This window comes from Haemaphysalis longicornis, unplaced genomic scaffold, assembly GCF_048455015.1.
Source record: "Haemaphysalis longicornis isolate Haplotype H1 unplaced genomic scaffold, Haemaphysalis longicornis Haplotype H1 scaffold_2, whole genome shotgun sequence".
In the NCBI taxonomy this organism is placed as follows: domain Eukaryota; kingdom Metazoa; phylum Arthropoda; class Arachnida; order Ixodida; family Ixodidae; genus Haemaphysalis; species Haemaphysalis longicornis.
In genome coordinates, this window is record NW_027526295.1 from 32,862,837 (window position 1) to 32,881,087 (window position 18,251).

The 18,251-nt window shown below is 46.7% G+C and overlaps 1 pseudogene; it reads right to left on the bottom strand.

Moving 5' to 3' along the window:
* LOC144167895 (uncharacterized) overlaps positions 1-765 on the bottom strand; it is a 91,303-nt pseudogene extending 90,538 nt beyond the window's left edge.
* Between the last annotated feature and the right edge of the window lie 17,486 nt (positions 766-18,251).

The window sequence follows — 18,251 nt, forward strand, 5'->3', positions numbered from 1 at the left end:
CCTCGCGTTGCACAGGCCCCGTGACCGCCGCGTAAGATTTCTCTATGGCGTAAGTGCGAACGCACTGCGCTTCCGAGTGGCCGAAAGCCGGCACCGGGAGCAGCGTGGCCCTTTGCAGTCTCTGCGGACGTGACCCGTTCCCTGGCAGCGAAGGCATTGCATCGGCCGGCCCGGTGCGACGAGGAGGGCCAGCTCCCCAGCCACCCGAATTTGATGGGGCAAATCTTCCAAAGTCACGCCAGATTTTAGCTTCAGCGTCACCACCCTCGTCGTAGACCTTTTGTCAAGGACACCTTGTACTCGCCATCTTTCTTTGGTGATCTCGATGACCTTGCCGAAGGTAGCGAGTGCTGCCCGGACGTCCTCGTCATCAACGCCGTGCAGCAGCCAGTGTAGCTTAAGCCTCACTTGGTGGTCTTGAGGGTCGATGACGAGACACCGGCGTCCCTTCACCACCTGCTCGCCGGCCGCTAGCATTTTCTTTGTGGCCTCGGCACTCTTGAAGGTCACCGCCCACACGTGGTTGATTTGGTACGCCCCCAGCGCAATCACGTCGGGGAGCATACCAACACGGGCGAGCACGTCTCGGAAGTCCTCTACACGAAACGGTCGGGCTTTCACGTCGCCGTGAAGAAACACCTAATTGGAAACAATACGTCCTGTAGGCAATTGAGGCAAAATAACTTGATACTCACTATCTCCCTTAGCATCTACCCTGTTTCCGCGGCCGGCCTGGGCCACTGTCGCCGCTCCGACGGAGCTCATGATTCCGCGTCAACACGCTACGGTGGCAAGAGGTGGAATGACTCGGCCACAGGCCAACGCTGTCAACTAATGCTTTTACCGTACAGCGTAAAAATAGGGTGCGGGAAGCACTTTTTTGCGCTGGGCAAACAAGCACAGCGGCCAGCAGCACGACCACGCATCTGTGAACGCTTTTCCGTCTAAGAAATGCATTTGCTAGACGTGAGATGTTGTGGAAACTTGGGGGACGCTTACTGCACGAGCGCAAAACAACAAATAGTCACCTAAGCTGCTTGGAATGCTAAAACTAAATAAAAGTGTGAACTGGTTATACATTATATACTCTATATTTCCAAGGTCGGCAGCGTTGACTCGGCCACAGGCCAACACGACCCTGTGGGCGGAACGCGAGGTACATGGTGCTCTTCCCGCTGCGCCACAAAACCGCGACAGAATCAAATGCTACGAACACGCCTTATATCCTTGACTCATTCAAACTACGTCAAGAAGCTACTGATACAACGCATGATGGGGCAATGATTAACACTTGCAATAAAAGAAACGAAGCTCCCACTTACAGCAACAATGATGGAGTAAAGGTAGTTGTGACAGCGAAGCCCCAAGCATACCACTTAGAGAGACCAGATTGCCCAATAAAACATAATAATAATCATAAAACATAATCATCATATGCGTTCCCAACACGTTTCACGCGATTTCAGAATCAATCCAACGGAAACACCAAGTGTACCCCACGATGTGTCGCATCTACACAGGGTTCCCCTCGCGGGGAGGTGGGCGCAATTTTCAGCTCTCTCACTTGTGGAAGCCTGAATTCGGCGAATCTCGTAACTGTGAGGTGACAATCACAAAATGTCGCTGCATAATTCCCGGTTTAAATTTTTATCTTCACAAAGCTGGTCTGGCTGTCCTTTCTGCAAGGCCCCCGAAACTATAGGGCACTTTCTTTTACCTTGCCGCAGCTTTTCCTCGATGCGACGCACGCACCTTGAATACGCGTTTAATCGGCTGAATCTCCCGTTATCCTTAACCGTTATTCTTTCCCTGGGTGCTTCCGTCCTAGGATATTGCCAGAGAGACGTTGTGATCGCCTATCACTCCTTTATTGCGGCGACAGGCCGGACGCACTGCTAGACAGCTATGTCTTCATTCGTAATTTTTTTCCTGGCAATCCCGTTCTATTCAATGATATCTTTTTCTTCTCTCAATCTTTTTTTCGTACTTCACTTGTTTCTCTCTAAAGTAAACCGGGTCACAGCCTAATCATTACATACAGCTTCTTGGCCAATCCCCCGCGTGGGTATGCACCATACCTTGAGGATCCAACCAACCAACCAACCAAACTAGCATCATTAGGGCCTGACCATAGAGTTTCTCAATATCACCTAGACCGGAAAGTGTCGCTGCGATCGCACGCCGACATGGGAATTGTGGGTAGTGTGGGAATCGGATTGGCAGCAAGTGGCTAGTGCAAAGGGCTGTGGATTAGGCTTCTCGGCTCTGAAGCGTTTGTTAGTTCTGTTTTCGGGATGCCCTGTTTGGCATTCAATGGCTATCACAGACATGTCTAAATAACAGCGTGATTAGCTCTTAACTCATGTGCTCGCGTTAGCGGGGAGTTTCTTCAGATGAAGGGGTGACCACATGCAGCGACCGCGACAAGCGAAAAAAATTAATACACTACCGCCTATGTCCTCTGTCGTCGTCGACTAGCGACGGCGACAAGCGAAAAAAATTAATACACTACCGCCTATGTCCTCTGTCGTCGTCGACTCGCTACAGTTCACTGAATCGTCACTGCCGCTCGCTTGTGGGCTGCTTCTGGCCGGAAGAAAACGAGCGAGGGCCCCGGTGGCCGCTTGCTGCGCTTGCCGCTTGCTACTAAATAAGCTTCGCTAGCGCACACTATGCGTTTTCTGCACCCATTCAGTTACAATTTTCGTGTCGCTCGTCACCGTCGCTGCGTGCACTTACCCCTTGAAGCATGCGCCGCCTTGGACAGGCGCAGGGAAACATACATAGCGACTCGACAAGCCAGTATTTATTTGCCATTTGAAGCATTCATGCAATTTCATAATGATTTGCGCGCGTACTTGAAGACTTACTTGCGGTAACAGGCTTCGCTTCTACGTTTATTTATACCTGCTTAGACACAACAAATAAATACAACGCGATTACATCATCCTTGCATCTGTAATGCTGCAGCGCCTGCCAAGGCCCGTAGCATACGATAATGAGACTAATGAGAGGGAGCAAGAGCACAGCTTTAGACAGTATAAATAATTTTTTTCAGCTAAATATGACAAAAAAATCAAAGAAAACCTCACCCAGTTTGAAGTATGTAATAACTGAAAAATATATCCGAGACGGCGCGCTGTATCTGGCAGCGTGAGCCAAAGGCAGGACTTCTACTTTTTTCTTTTCTTTGTAACCCTCTAATTTGTTTTGCAGCATAAGACCTCGAACACAGTGCCTTATACAAAATAAAATTTGTTAACAGCGGCACTTTTGGCAGCAATTTTTTCAACAAAAACTCAATTTACGTAGCCACAAAGTCAATGCCGGCCATGCCACGCCGAACTTCCGCCCGAACTACACACTATGGCGGCACTCATGGAGGCGTAGAGCGTTTCCTCCGAATCACATTGACGCTAGCGCCAGATTCCACTCTAGGTAAGCTAGTGAGAAACTCTATGGGCCTGACTACGCCTCAGGAGTCCTAGAAGGAGACCCCGAGGCAACGCACCGTTGTCAACTCCAGAAACGAGAACAAGCTGGGCTGCCAGGCTGACACGTTAGGGCTACGCACCGACACTTGTTCCACATCGCAACTAGGGCTACGCTTCCTTGGCTGTTGGCGGCGACGGCTGGACCCACTTCGGTCAAGCACTACGAGACACGACGGTCGCCTCGACCCACACATCAAATACGAAGAGATCACCCGTAACGTGAGGCGACACGATACTTAGGCGACACGAGACTTTTACGCAAACTCAAACCGCGAGAACACTCACTGTTTACTGTTACTTGAAGTGTGCTCCGAAATATCGTCCTGGTCAACTAAACGTTTTTTTGTGTGTCCAATCCCCTTGGTGAAGTGACGTGACAATAGTTAGCATGGTGCTCTTATGTAGCTAAGTGTGAATTGTAGTGACAAGTGGACTAGGGTGACAGAAACAACGAACCGTGTTTTTTTTTTTTTTTTGTTTCAGCTATTCAACAAGACAACAACGTTTGAAATTCGAGGCATAACCAAATTCGTGCACCAGCGTTTGTACCTTCAGAAAAGGAATTACAATCCAGAAAATATACCTTTCAACCATACAACATGCCTGACAGCGTTGACGTGGGGCTGGGATAGCATCACCCACGTCTTGAAAACAATGTTTTCTGTTAGTCCATGGGAACCGTAAGAAACTTTTTCCTTAAAATTTTTTGTGCATTTTCGATCAAAGAGTTACTGCATTGCATTAAACAATTTTGAAAAAAGAAAATTACTTCTTTGTATCCTACTTTTCTTGATGTCTCATAAAAAAAATATTAAAACTACGGCTTCAGTACCATGAAGGACACAGTTATGGTTGAATAATGTTTCAAACGAGTAGACAAGGGCTGCATAACCAGCAATAACGAGAAGCTTTCGCACGGTACCGCGCCGTATTTGTTTAGGCCTCTCTGCGGTCTGGGAAAATGTTATTTTATGTCGGTGCCCTGAGAATAACGCGGAATTTTGAGAAGCTTGTGCGGGATTTGGCAACGACGTTTTTTTGTAACATGCGTCAAATAACTTTTTTGCATTATAAGAGCAACATCGCAGCCAGCTAACAATTTCATTGAGGTCGTAATCCTGAAATTTATTTTCCTGTTTTCTTACAGAAAGTCAGTGGGCAACTACTGATCCTGAAGAAGCTACGAAGTAAATAGAACTTGGTTTATTTTGAAACGCCTTTCTTAAGCACACGCGTTGCAGGAACCGAGAAACGAAGCTTGTGGTGACAAAAAATAGGGAGAGTATTTATGTGCGTGTCAACCACGCCGGGCGTTCGATGTTGGACTGTGCGAGGGGCGAGCTTCGTGCGGCAGGGAGCGAGCTCCGAGCGCGAGCTGTGTGGTTGGTTGGTTGGTTGGTTCCTTATGTTATGGCGCGTACCCACGCGGGGGATTGGCCAAGAAGCTGCCTGTAATAATTAGGCTGTGACCCGGTTTATTTTAGAGAAAAAAAGAAAAAAGCCTCGCCTCGCAACTAGCTCTTTTTCTCGTCGTCTTCACGCTCCGGAGAAATCTGCCAATGACAATATCCCCACATGCCTGGCCGCGAGAAAATGGCAAGGCACGAAATTCAAACTACAAAGTGTCTGCGTGGGTCTGGTTTTTGCAAGTCCATCTTGCAGCTTTATCTCACAATGGCGCATGAAGTCATCGGCGCTCAGGTGGCTTTTCTACGGGAGTCTTGTCTTGGTATCCGACAACCCGTTAGTGCCACTCGTATTCACGTATCTGAGCAGCCTTGAGCCTAATAAAGCTCCTGCAAGTCCCAACCGCGTTGAGGTGATGTTCCGGAGTGGGGCCATTGAGATCAGCAGGCGACGATGCCTGGCAGCCTCTGTGGCGACGTGTAGCGGTGCTTCATACGACTATGGGCTTCTACTACAAAAGACGTGAACATTCAGTATGCTGGGATGTTTGTGTTCTCGGATCGTGCATCGAGAACTTCCATTTCTTTCAAGTTTGATAGCTCGAGTACGTCCCGGTTCTCTTTATTCCGTTGATATTGAAGTTTGCCCCAGCTCATCCCTCGAGACCCAATCTTTTGGAATAGCAGCCTTGCTGGGGCGGTGTATGGTCCAATTAAACCAAATTGATTAAATATCATTGGGGTCGCTCGAAGAACGAATCCATTTGTGTCACTTTTCGCTATTAAGAAGGCGAGAAAATTATAAATCCGGAACAGAAACACTCCTCTTTCAGGGTCCAAACCGATACATACAACTTTCATCATGATCTCGACGTTGCAGCTAATATCCGGTCGTCTGTCGCCCTCCCTGAGGGGACGTAAGGGCAACGGAGCTTCAGCCATCTGCTTTCAGTGTTGCGGAGTTACCAGTCTGGAATTGGAATGAATCTGGAATCATTCCACATTTTCGTGACCCCGGAATGGAATGGGAATGGAATGGCGACAATACTTGAAGGAATGGAATGGGAATGGAATTAAGTTCCTTTTGTCCGGAATGCAATGGGAATGGAATTACATGTATTTTTCCCAAAATAAAGCGCACTTTTCCTTCTATGCGCTGTTTTTGTCAAAAGATGCAAAAATACGCAAAAGATCCCACCAGCCCAAGTTCAAACATTACTAAACCGGAGCCTTGAATTTAACAATAACTCAGTACTGTTAAAATCGATTGGCTGATTACAAGCACGGTATATTTATAAGCAGCGATTCTACTACAATTATGTCCTTAAATACAGCGCTGCTACGAAGTTCGTCGTGATTTGCCGCCTAATAAACGCGGCTCTAAGCCGCTGGTATCCGTCGTGGGGAACTACCGCGGTGGCATCGCCCCCCCCCCCTCCTATCTCTCCCACCAACTTCGCCTTGTGATTTTTAGATGCGACCGAATCTCATTCGCTCGCCTTGTCCCTGCATCCGGCGTCGTCGGCGTCGGCGTCCGCCCCTCCCCTATTCTCCTCGCCGCGCCAGCTGCGCTCTCCGCCGCTCACCCCCTCTCCTCTCCTACAACGAACACTCTCTCGCGAGGGGCATTGGATTGGATTGGCTTGGCTTGGATTGGATTTGGATTGGATTGGATTAAAGTGGATTCTGTTGGATTGTGTTGCGTCATAGCCGCGGCCGACGCACTGGCGCCGGCGCGTCCCCTCACCGTTATGCGCGCTATAAAACGCGGTACCTGCGCCGCTCTGCTCCATCGTTCCAGCGCCGTTCCTCCGCTGTCCAACGCTGCAACGTGAACCCCCTATGCGTCGCATCTACACAGGGGTTCCCGCGAGGGGGGGTGGGAGTTTTTTTACCTTGGCGGCGCCTTCGCCCCGGCTGCGAACTGTCTCCCCACGCTTCACTTTTGTTTTTTGCGTCCGGAACCGTCGGTGATCGCATCCCACCTCGCCGTCACAGGGACGCTGGCGTGGTGCTTGTGTTCACTGCGAAATTTCGCATATCAGCTTACGCCCCATCTTCCTTCGCGCTCCCCCTCCTCCCCCATGACGTTTTGCAATACTGGCCCTCCTGTCTAGACACTCGGACGCCTTTGCCCGAAGCAGCGTATACGAAGGCCTAAAATATTGGTTCGAGAATCCACCCCAAACAGGAGAGCTCATGTGATAGGAACTGCCGTCACGCCTGCGCCTGCAAGCTGCATGCTGCAAGCTTTGTTCCTAAACGGTTCCGACCTAACGGAAAGCGAACGCTACCCACTTTCCCTTGCTTTCCCGACTAGCAAGGGCAGTTTCCGTTGTAAATGTGACGTCAGCTGACGTGGAATGTGTGTTTTCCACGGCATCTCTTTTAGTGACAGACAGCGAAGCGAAACCGGCTCTCAAACACCTCTTTTAAGCAGCTCGTTTGTCAAGCGCAACACACAGGCAGAAGGCAACTGTATTAGTTCACTTTTTTTGTTTTTAGAACTTGTCGTTGAAGCAGCCGTCATTTACACTTCGTGTTTTTAGAACTGAACGGCGAAGCGCCCATATGGCGCACACCATTTTGTTACGTAATTTTGATGAATGAAACCAAAATAAACTTTTTTCGACCTTTCACGGCAGCCTGAGACCTTTATTGCAGCATATAAAATTCACGAGAAGACCTAATAGCGCTGCTGAGCACGAGGTTGTGGTTCGATTCCCGGCCGCGGCGGCAGCTTTCCTGATGGAGGCGAAAAGCAAAAACGCCCGTGTGTACGAGATTTCGGCCTAAGGTGGGGAAAATTAATCCGGAGCCATCCACTACGGCGCGCCTCATTGCCTGCGTTGCGTCGGCGCGTTAAACCCTGCAATATATCAACGAAGACACCTACGCACTTTTTTCTGGCGTAGGTATTTCCACAACACTAGACTGACCGGCTGCCGAACGTGTCCTTCTATTATTATCGTTATCATTTTTCTTTACATCTTTTCTTTCTGTTGATCGCCCAGACCAGAGGACACTTGGGGAACCTTCATTTCTACTGTACTGCATGCAACTCATCAAATTAGTTATACAGGCCACAGTTATACAATTAGTTACGCAGGCCTTGGACTCAGTTTTGCTGAGTCCAAGGCCGCAACGTATTCTCTAAGTCCTTCTTCTGTTAGCTGGAGCCAATAGTTGCGTGGTGCTAAAGTGTGAACAATCTCCCAATTTCTAAAAAAAACAAAAACAAGATGCAGATTAGAATACGAACCAATGCACTATCCCAGTATACACTAACCAGAGAAAAAAGAATTCTCCCTGCGCATTGGTTCTCATCGAGACAACCATACAAAGATCGCGCATACTCTAAGCACAGCCTGAACTTTCGCTCGTGCGCAGTGGATGATACCTGACGCACGAAACTAAGCTTTTCGACAACGGCGACATTGCATATCTGCGCACACGCAAACACAGGAAGTTCTGAACCTATCCGTGCTTTCAAGGCGCGCTTGACATGCGTGAGTGCTGACGACCTGTGCGGCCCGTGAACCGTATTTGGTGCAAAGGCAGGACAACGAGCTCGAGCGGTAATTCTTCCAACTGATACCACCAGATCCGGAGGTTCTGTTCCTCGTTAACAAAATTAGAATTCTAACCATGCTCACGACCGCTCCATACGCGTGTTAACTGCTTAAGGAATATAATGTCTTGTTCAACCATCCTTTTGTCAGCACAAAAATAGAACATGTCGTCACATTAGCATTAACACATTCACACTTAAACAATATTAAAGCATCACTACTCGTAAAGAAGTGCTGACCATGGAAATACTATAATAACTACTTGGAGAACTGCCCCTGTGGGAATTAGTAGGGTGATTGCACTGAACGAGATATGCCACAAAGCCACTATCCCTCGACCTTGGTTACGTGTTTTCCGTATTTTAACAGTTCCTAACGCGTGTAATAACATCAGCTTAATGGTGGGTTCATTGGTAAATTGATAATCACCCGATAAAACGTTGAGGAATTAGAGGAATGGAATTGAACTGCCCGGCAATTCCCGGAGTGGGAATGGGTGATGTTCCGGCATTCCGAGGAATTGAAAGGAATGGAATTTAGGCAACTTGTAATTCCCCGGAATGGAATTGGAATGGAATGGGGACGCCCATTCCGCAACACTGTCTGCTTTCCTCGTCACTGGCAAATCCACCTGAGTGGACGTATTTTTAGGCAGTCGCAACCGGTGGGAATTTTAATTACGCAGTGTCTACATCGGCATTTAGGCCGTTCCTGTGGTTTACGAAACCTATCGCCGTCGTCCCTCGATGTAACCGAGAGACCAAGGAGGACACCAAAGAGAGAGCGAGGAAAAAATCGGAGCAGACAAAGATGGCGCAAGTGTGAAGAGGATTGTGAAGCGCTGCCTGTGCCGCGCGAGGCGTGCTACGCGGCGGCAACCCGCTACAAGGTGGCGCCAAAGTAGCGCGCGCCGTCGTGTGTTCGCTGAAGACGCGATCACGTCTGCCGCTGCAGCTAAACGAGCTGCCCGAGAACGATCAGCGCCGCCGACGACAGAATTAAAAGGTGTGTGACACCGAAGCAGCAGCTATGGGCCGTAGCTGAGGAGACTGCATGTTCGCGCCGCCAACGCAGAGGCTTACCATCGCCGCCCATACATAAATGTCGGTCTGAAATTCTTCGCCTCAACATATTTTCAAAAGTCTAAAAGCTAAACAGCTGCACTCACATTTTTTACCACGAAGTATTTTCTCATCAGGCAATTTTGTGTCTTTCAGTTACAATTTTCATCTTTTGTATTGTATTGTATTCTTTATTATTTCCAACGGTATAAAATACATTCAAGCTAGTATACAGACAAGGGTCCCATAGTCAACAGACTGCAACGGGACCCTTGATTATTTATTGCAATATAAAGAATACACAGAAGGCAGCAAAACAAAACCAACAGTAACTAAAAAGAATTAACACAGCTGAGGCAGCGCTAAAATACCATAAGAAAACGTAAAGAACTCGGTTAAACAAAATTCAGAGAAAAACATACGTGTTGCACATTCAGTTTCAGTTTATTGTTTCAGTTGAAATGGTACAGTTCATAAATAACTCGACCAGCTACTAGCACAATACTAATTCAAACAAGGTAAAAAGGTTAGCAGCAAAAAATATACATGAACTAGACACTTGCACTACACATACAATCTACCTGAACTCAGAAAACTTGGGCAATGAAATCAGCAGCAACATACCAATACATTCATCGATTCAGAAAAAAACGTTTTGAGCATGGGTTTGAAAGAAAAGAATGATGATGAAGATTTTTGTTCTGCCGAAAGACGATGTCAGGATGAGATAGCTGAAAAAGCGGGTGTCATCTGACCATAGTTGGTAAGGACTATGGGTAATAAGTAATTTTCGTTGACTGCGAACCTGGTGAAGTTGTTATTTTATAATAGTTGTCTGTCAATAAATTGGTACGATAAATTATTAACACGCAGTTGAAACAAAAACCTGGCTATGTTGTAATAGACTAAATTTTTAACCGATAAGACATTATTCTGTTAAAGCAAAACACATGCGTTAGCACGAAATGAGCTGTTAGTAATGATACGAAGAGTCTGATTTTGAATATTTTTTAACGGTTCAAGATGCCAATCATAAGTGTTACCCCATGCAACAATACCATATGTGATATGACTATGAATGAAGGCAAAATAAACAGACCGAAGGGCTTGGCGGGAAAAAAATGGGCGAATTCCAAAGAGCTCTAATTCCAAAAGCAGTCTTATTTCTAAGGTGGTGAATGTGTTTATGAAATTCCAGATGCGCGTCGATGAACAAGAAAATGGACGCTGTCACATAGGGCTATGGCATTCGAACATGATGACGATGACGTTTGGATTTTTAACGCAAGGCCGACTGAGGGCAAACAGCGCCCAAGAATGGTTAGTTCATTCAAGTGACATGAATGTAAAAGTAAATCATTTCAGCAAAAATAAACGCAGTAAAACGCAAGGTAATGAAGATGACTGGTGTAAAGAGCCAGGTTACTATGACGCATGGTAAGAGATGAAATGTAAAAACTTGATATCAGTGAGGAACTTAAAAACACACTTGATGGAAAACATGGGCTCGTCTCCTAAAAAGTGGGATGGGTGAAACTGGATGTGTTGTCTATATGTGGTTGTGAAGTGTTTGTGTCGTTTTGTGTCAAGTGCCTTGCATTGTACGGGTATATGGATTAAGGATAGGCCCTCTTTACACCCGCTGCACATGGCTGTTGGAGATCCGGGGAGCAGGTGGTAGTGTGTTACATGTGTGTGGCCTATCCGTAACCTTGCTAGGGTCACTTCGGTGTGTCTGTTGTGTGAGTCAGTTGTGTATCCTCCCAAGTGTGGCTTTATTACATGTAGTTTGTTGTCTGTCTGTTACAGTGTGTTTGCTATGTTTTACGTAAGTGCTGTCTGATGAGTGGCTTGAGGTCAGCGTAGGGTACTGTTGCTGTTTCTAGAGTGTTTCTGGGTGCAGCAGCAGCAGCAGCCCTTTCATCAGCCAGCTCATTGCCAGCAATCCCAGGGTGGCCTGGAGCCCAGCAGACGGTCACATTCAGATTTGAGGCATGCACTGACATTAAAGATTTAAAAACCAGATTGACAACATAAATTTGGCAAGTCATTTAGGATGTAATGTACGCATGACGCTAAGTGAATCTGAAGATTATGGACTTGGCGATAATATGTTCGATAATGTGATTTAAAACCAGAAATATACTATATGCTTCCAGCGTAAAAAAGCTGGAATTCACATTTATGCTTTTACAAGCACTGAAGTTTGGACCGTGTGCAGCGCAACACACCGCAATGGACGTTTTTGACGCATCACTAAAACATTCTGCCGCCCCATATTTCTCGTGGAGATACATAAAATGCTGCAAAATGGCAGTTGTGGGTACCGTGTTTTTCTTAAATCGAGTAAAAGACAAATGACATAATACAAGGCGAAGATGCCATGGGGCTACAGAATCAATAACAGATGTTTTGAAGGGGTCTAAAAACGAGACAGAAAGTTCAGAAGCCTCCTCCCTCACCCTGAGCGAGAAAGGTGCAGGAGTAGATGGACGATTTAAAAACACTTCGGATGTAGATGTATCGTTAATTGCACATTTAATGGGATGGTGAGACATTAATGTAGTTTTTAAAGCATACAATAAATCCACATACTTGCGCTGGTAAGCTAAGCACCATTTGTCGCACTCGACGTACAGACTTTGCACAGGACTATTACGGAACGCACCAGACGCAAGCCGAAGGCCCAAGTGCTGCAGTTGGTCGAGCATTTTTAAAGCTATTTCCCTTCCTGGTCCAACCGCGAGCCTACCAGACTAGTAAACACCCGCAGCAAAAGTTGTTTGTCAGCGCCATACGAGTGATGCGACAAGACCTTGAGAATATTCATTGTTTTAAGACATTTTTGTTTTAGTTGTTTCATATGAGAGATAAAGGAAAATTTTTCATCAAGAATTATACATAGGAACTTGTGTTCTTTTTTGACCGGAATCGAGACACCATTCAGTTTGACATCTGTATCTGGCCTGATCCCACTCCTTTTGTAAAACACAAGTGCTCTTAACTAGGTTCAGCTTTACAACCGTTCTGATCAGCCCAGGCAGCTAGTTTGCTGTCACCAAGCTGGACTTGGCATTCGCAGATTGACATATTGCACGATTTAAAAGATATTTGCACATCATCTACATACATTGTACAGGAAATGGTTCGTGGCAACGCTTTTAAAGTGAGTTCATCTTGACTATAAATAATGTGCAGCTCAAAACGTCACTTGAGGCATGCCATTTTCCTGCACGAAAACATTTGACAGGGCAGTGCCAACTCTTACACGAAAGGTTCGTTCCGCCAGGTAGCTATAAAGAGTGCTAAACATATTGCCCGAAACACCGAATGCTTTTAGGTCGCTACCTTGCGACCTCCTCCTGTAAATTCCCACTATGTCAATATAACCTTGTACTTTTTGAATAAATTTGAATTTGAATTTGAAAGTATCCCGTGTCGCCAAGCGATTTTATAGGCTTTCTCAACAGCAAAAAAGACCATAGCACAAAACTGTTTTTGGACAAACGCATCCTTAATATACGACTCAAGGGCGACTAGCTGAGGCTGGCCTGGCAGCTCTCGAGAAGACCATTGTACTCTAAAAAGTACACGAGTCTCCTGCTGATCATCTTCTCGAGAATCTTGCACAGGCAGCTTGTGAGGGCGGTGGGTCGATAACTGGCGGGAGAAGAAGGGGCCTTCCCCTCCTTCAGCAACGCCACTATAATAATACAGTCGAACACGGATATATCGAACACGGGTATATCGAATTATTGTCTATATCGAACTCATGAATTATCCCCTTGAAAATTCTGTGTAAAAGTATAGGAATTCGTACGTTTATATCGAACGGTATTTTTCCCGACATCGGGTATATCGAACGCCGCGCGAGCTGGAAGGTGCTCTTCGGTGGTCGCTGCACCCCCGATTTCCGCGGTCGCTTAGTGCCTTCGCCGAAACCCGACAGGGACAGAAGCCGGGGCCTCGGACCGTCACGCTTGCCTTCTCATGGGTAACTGCTCGGCAAACCAATCCACCTGCAAGGTCGACAACATCGAGCTGAAGTTTCTGCCCCCGAACACAAGAGCCAGGCTGCAGCCGCTCGACCGCTCGACTAAGTCACTCAAGGTTGGGCGCAGGAGACGACTCTTCGATAGTCTTTTGATGAACCTCCGCGTGGGCACCAAGCTTAACGTTGACCAGCTGGGGGCCATACAAATGAGGACGGATGCCTTGGACAGCGTAAAGCAGAGCGTGGCCAACTGCTTCCGGAAGGCAGGCTTCGTGACGGCCGAATTTTCGGAAGCTTGCGAAGACGGCGACGACGAAGAGGGCATGGACGACACGTTTCGCGAGCTGTCGTCCCTTTTACCGGCTGCTGTTCCAGCCGGAGTGTCTGCCGGCGACTTCGTGAACGCTGACAGCAATGTTTAGGGTGTTGCGAGCGCCGGTGACGAGGATATCGTAGCTGCGGTTGCAGGAACCCAGGCCGATAGCTCGATTGGCGAAGATCGTCCGGACGAGGATGTGGCTACACGATCGTACTCCACCGGTGAACTGGCGGCTGCGTTCAGCTTCATTCGACGTAGTTGTGGCGACATGGAAGGAAGTGGGCTGTAGCACCTGGATATCCTCGAGAAAATCGAGACAGGTGTCTTTAATTCCATAAACAGGACGACGAAGCAGGCTAAGATCAGCGATTTCTTTTCACGCAAATAAAGCATCCTGTTGCGTCGTTAGTGCGGAATTAGTTGTCATTCTTGAATGGGCCGATCGGTAAATGGTCGTCCGCGACAGGTGAGGTCTCAGAGCCCATATTTTTTATATCGAATTTTTCATATATCGAACTATTTCGCGATCCCCTTGGAGTTCGATATATCCGTGTTCGACTGTACCACATTCCAAGACCTTGTAATGTGCCCCGAAAGCCATATGTTGTTGTATAGGTTGTAGGGACCCAGGCAGCACAGGACTGTTCGGCATAAAAGAGGCCGGTGTAGTTTGGCCGGTGTTTTTCTGTCCGGCCGTTTTTCGGCAGCCATGTTCGGCCCATGTCCAAATGTGGGCCTTTTGGCCGTATACGGCCGTACTCCCGTGGCTGTCCAACAGCCAGTGTTCGTCGGCCAGTCGACCGGCCTACGGTCATACGGCCAGATTCCAGCCGTAGGGCTCCGGCCATTCCAAAGCCACCCGTGTACGGCCGAAGTACGGCCGCCAGAGTACAGCCGAGATGCGGTCGTCGGACTCCAGCCGGACTACAGCTACCGGAAATATGGCCGTGCTACGGGAATTGGAGTTCAGCCACAGTACGTTAACTCTACTGAGGCCGGTCACTGCATGTCGCGCAAGCAGATGACTCATTCGCGCAGTGCAGAAGCAGCACAAACTCAGCATTTTGGGTCCAATGCAGCCACATCAAAGTGAGCTCGCGCGCAACCACCAGCCGTCAAGCTTTCAGCGCAGTCTTGCTTAATTACCAGCCTCAGTTGACAGCAAAATTCATTTATTAAACAGTGCTCACAAATTGTCGTTCCTTTAATTGCTGTGCCTCTTTTACTGCCGAACACAGAAAATATTCAGTTCTTTGTAGAGCTTGAATAGATGTATTGTCCAGGTCCTGATATCATCTGTGGGGCGGATTACCTGTAATAAACGGGGAAAGAGGAGGGTGGGGGTTGCGGCGGAGGGCGCATACTTTAGTGGGATGAATTTCAGAGAGATAAATTGCGCCGCTTTTAGCCAATTTCTTTTAGGACAATATTCCGGAACACTTTTATGCTATGACTACATAAACTGTTTTTATAACAGTTTCTTGACCAATTTTGATGTATATAAAACCTGCGTGAATGCCTTTACGAAGCGTTTTGGTTCTCAACAAAACACTCCGGAGCATTTAATATAACTCCTTCACAAAAAAGTATGTCCAGTTGTTGCCCATTTTTCTTGCAAAGACATTTTCTACACGATCAACTTTTCTGATGATCTTGCGCGGGGCTGATCCTAAGAAGGAGCGAACAGGTACTTTCATTTTCAATCTATTTTAATGTTGTTTTCATGAGTATACGTCCACACCACCTAATAGTCCAAAAGAACTTAATTTTCTTCTAATGTCATACTACGTTCAAAAAATTCTAGACGCGTTGCGAATGACGCCCTGCTTCAGGTGGCTGCAGTTGTACCCTCTGTGTTCACGCAAGGAAAGGCGTAAAATTAGAGTTACATAATTTGTTTCAAACCAATAACATAGCAATGGTAGCATGCATACAGGAACCCTTACATACTGCAAAGAATAGGGCAATAAATATTTTATTGGTCAAGGTTGAAGGCGAAGCGTTGTCAACCCGTCGGAGGCAAACTTGCGCCTCTGGAAGTTTATTTATTTATTTATTTTTTTATTTATTTATTAGTTTATTTATTTATTTTTATTCATTTATCTATTCATTGTTTTGTTTATTTATTTGTTTATTTGATGCCTCCTTGCCTTTGCATGCATTAAAGAAGGGAGATACGTAACACTAAGCATTAAATATGAGACAAAATAACAAAATAATTCTACAAAGCGCGCTGAAAATCGCCAATATAAACAGTTAATGCAATCATACGTGGAAGATAATTACACTGCAGTATTGATGTAAAATAAAATGAATCGCGCAAGGCGTCACCTTTAAAGGAAAGTTAATAATTTGCTTTAAGCTAGCGGTCCCACTTTGCGATATGTAGAATGGCGCTTGGACATACTTCTCACCTTTTACTCCAGTTTTCGAATGATAGATATTACGAAAAAAGTTCAACTTGTGGTTTCGTCTGTGATCTTTCACGTCCTGCCATTTCAGTTTACTTTTACTTTCTCTCATGCTAAGTTGAGCGTGCCAAGTACCTAATACGAATCGCACTGACATATTATGTATGTTTTCGAGCGTATCAACCAGCTCTTTGGTGTAGGGATCCACGAAAACACATGCGTACTCCAAGATTGAGCACACATGAGTGAAATACGGTTGTTCTTTTCAGTTAGATGGAGGTTCACTGAAATTTCGTCTCGGAAAGCCAAAAACATATGCAGCCGTAACTTTTATGGTGTGAACCTGCCTATATAACCTCTAACCACTCCCTAAATAAACTCCTAGGTATTTATATTCCTCGGCCGTTGTCACAGCAGCATAATTTACGGTATACGTATTCAATTGGAATGAAGGTATCCTTGTAAAGGTGCCGTTAACACACTGTTTAACATCCAACAACTTTTCTGAATCAGCACACCAGGATGTTATTAAATTCGAATAAAGCTGCAGGTATACGGAATCACGTTCATTCGCTATAGTCCGGTAAACTACACAGTACTTTTGAACAAAGCTATATGGCCAATAGTAATAACAATGCAAAAACCGGTTCATTCAGTTCATAGGATGAAATGTACTACGCAGAAGGTGATATGGAACACCATCATTTGGTTTTTTGCAGTCCAAGAATATGCAGTCAACCACTTTAAGCTTATCTATTGCAAGAGCCAAATCGTGCGTGAACTCAACAATCTGCGTTGAGCAAGAAAATCCTGTCAAAATCCGTGTTTGCTGGCATGCTGGCGATTATGTTCAACCAAATGAGTCATATCCCAAGAGTAGCTAAGCTCACCTTCAAACATCGGAACTAAATTAACAGCTGGGCTTCGTCAGTGACAAGGCTCTGTTGTTATCGCAAATTTAAAATAATTTTTTTTCTAAATAGGCAATCGTAAAATCCCATGAAGTAACATAGTGCAGGGCATGAAGTTGATCCTACCAATGCACCAGCGAGTCTCTTCTACGTTTATCACCAACAACCTAGTGCAACATTGCTTGTCGCAGTTTAATTGTAAGCAGAATAACTTGCGCTTTTGCTCGCACTTGCCTTTCTTTGGTGGGGAGTCCTTGACATGGTGGCGGTTTAGCTCCTGTGTGGTGGCCGCTTGCTCGACTCCCTTGAAGGCCAGTTATTTTGGTGAACCATCTCCATCTCGGATCAGACAACTCTGCCGGGTCGATGTCTCCAATGCTCTCCATTTCTTTTGGGGGCGAATAGCCTCGAGCTGATGCGTCGACGAAGCCGGCGGCAGAGGCGTGGTAGCGGCGATGACTGGCGAGGCTTAGCTCACCCGTCGGTGAGGCACAGTCTTCTTGTGGCAATAAATGACATTTCGATGGCCTAAAAGGTTCCCTGCTAATGTCCAGTGAGTCCTTGCACCTTGCCCGTTCACCGAGAACACTCAGTACTGTTTGACAAACGATGTTCGTTCATTTAAAACGTAGAAACACGGAGCGGATGAAAAACGCGTCCCCGTCGTTCGGCTCCCTAACGGCTTTTTCTCGCCCCCCCAGAAAAAAACCGGTCGGTCTCCTTCCAAACACGTCTGTGCATGAATTCTCGGCGCCCAGGCGCGTGCCGTTGTTCGGCTGTATGCCGCTTGCCGAAAAAATGACGTATAACCAGATACCTTACGTAGGCCGGTCTCCTCTTGAACACCGGTTGCCAAATATTCTGTGGCCATTCGCTTGCCGTAATTCTGCCGAGGACAGCTAACCGAATGAAAAACGTGTATTCTGGGGCCGTACGTCGGCCGGTATCCTTCATAACACTGGTTGCCCGAAGAAAACGAATATTCTACCGCCGGACGCGCGGTTCACCGTTGAAACAACGAATGCACTGCAGCCGCTCTCCGGCCGGTCTCCTTTCGAACACCAACTGCCGTAAGAATACGCA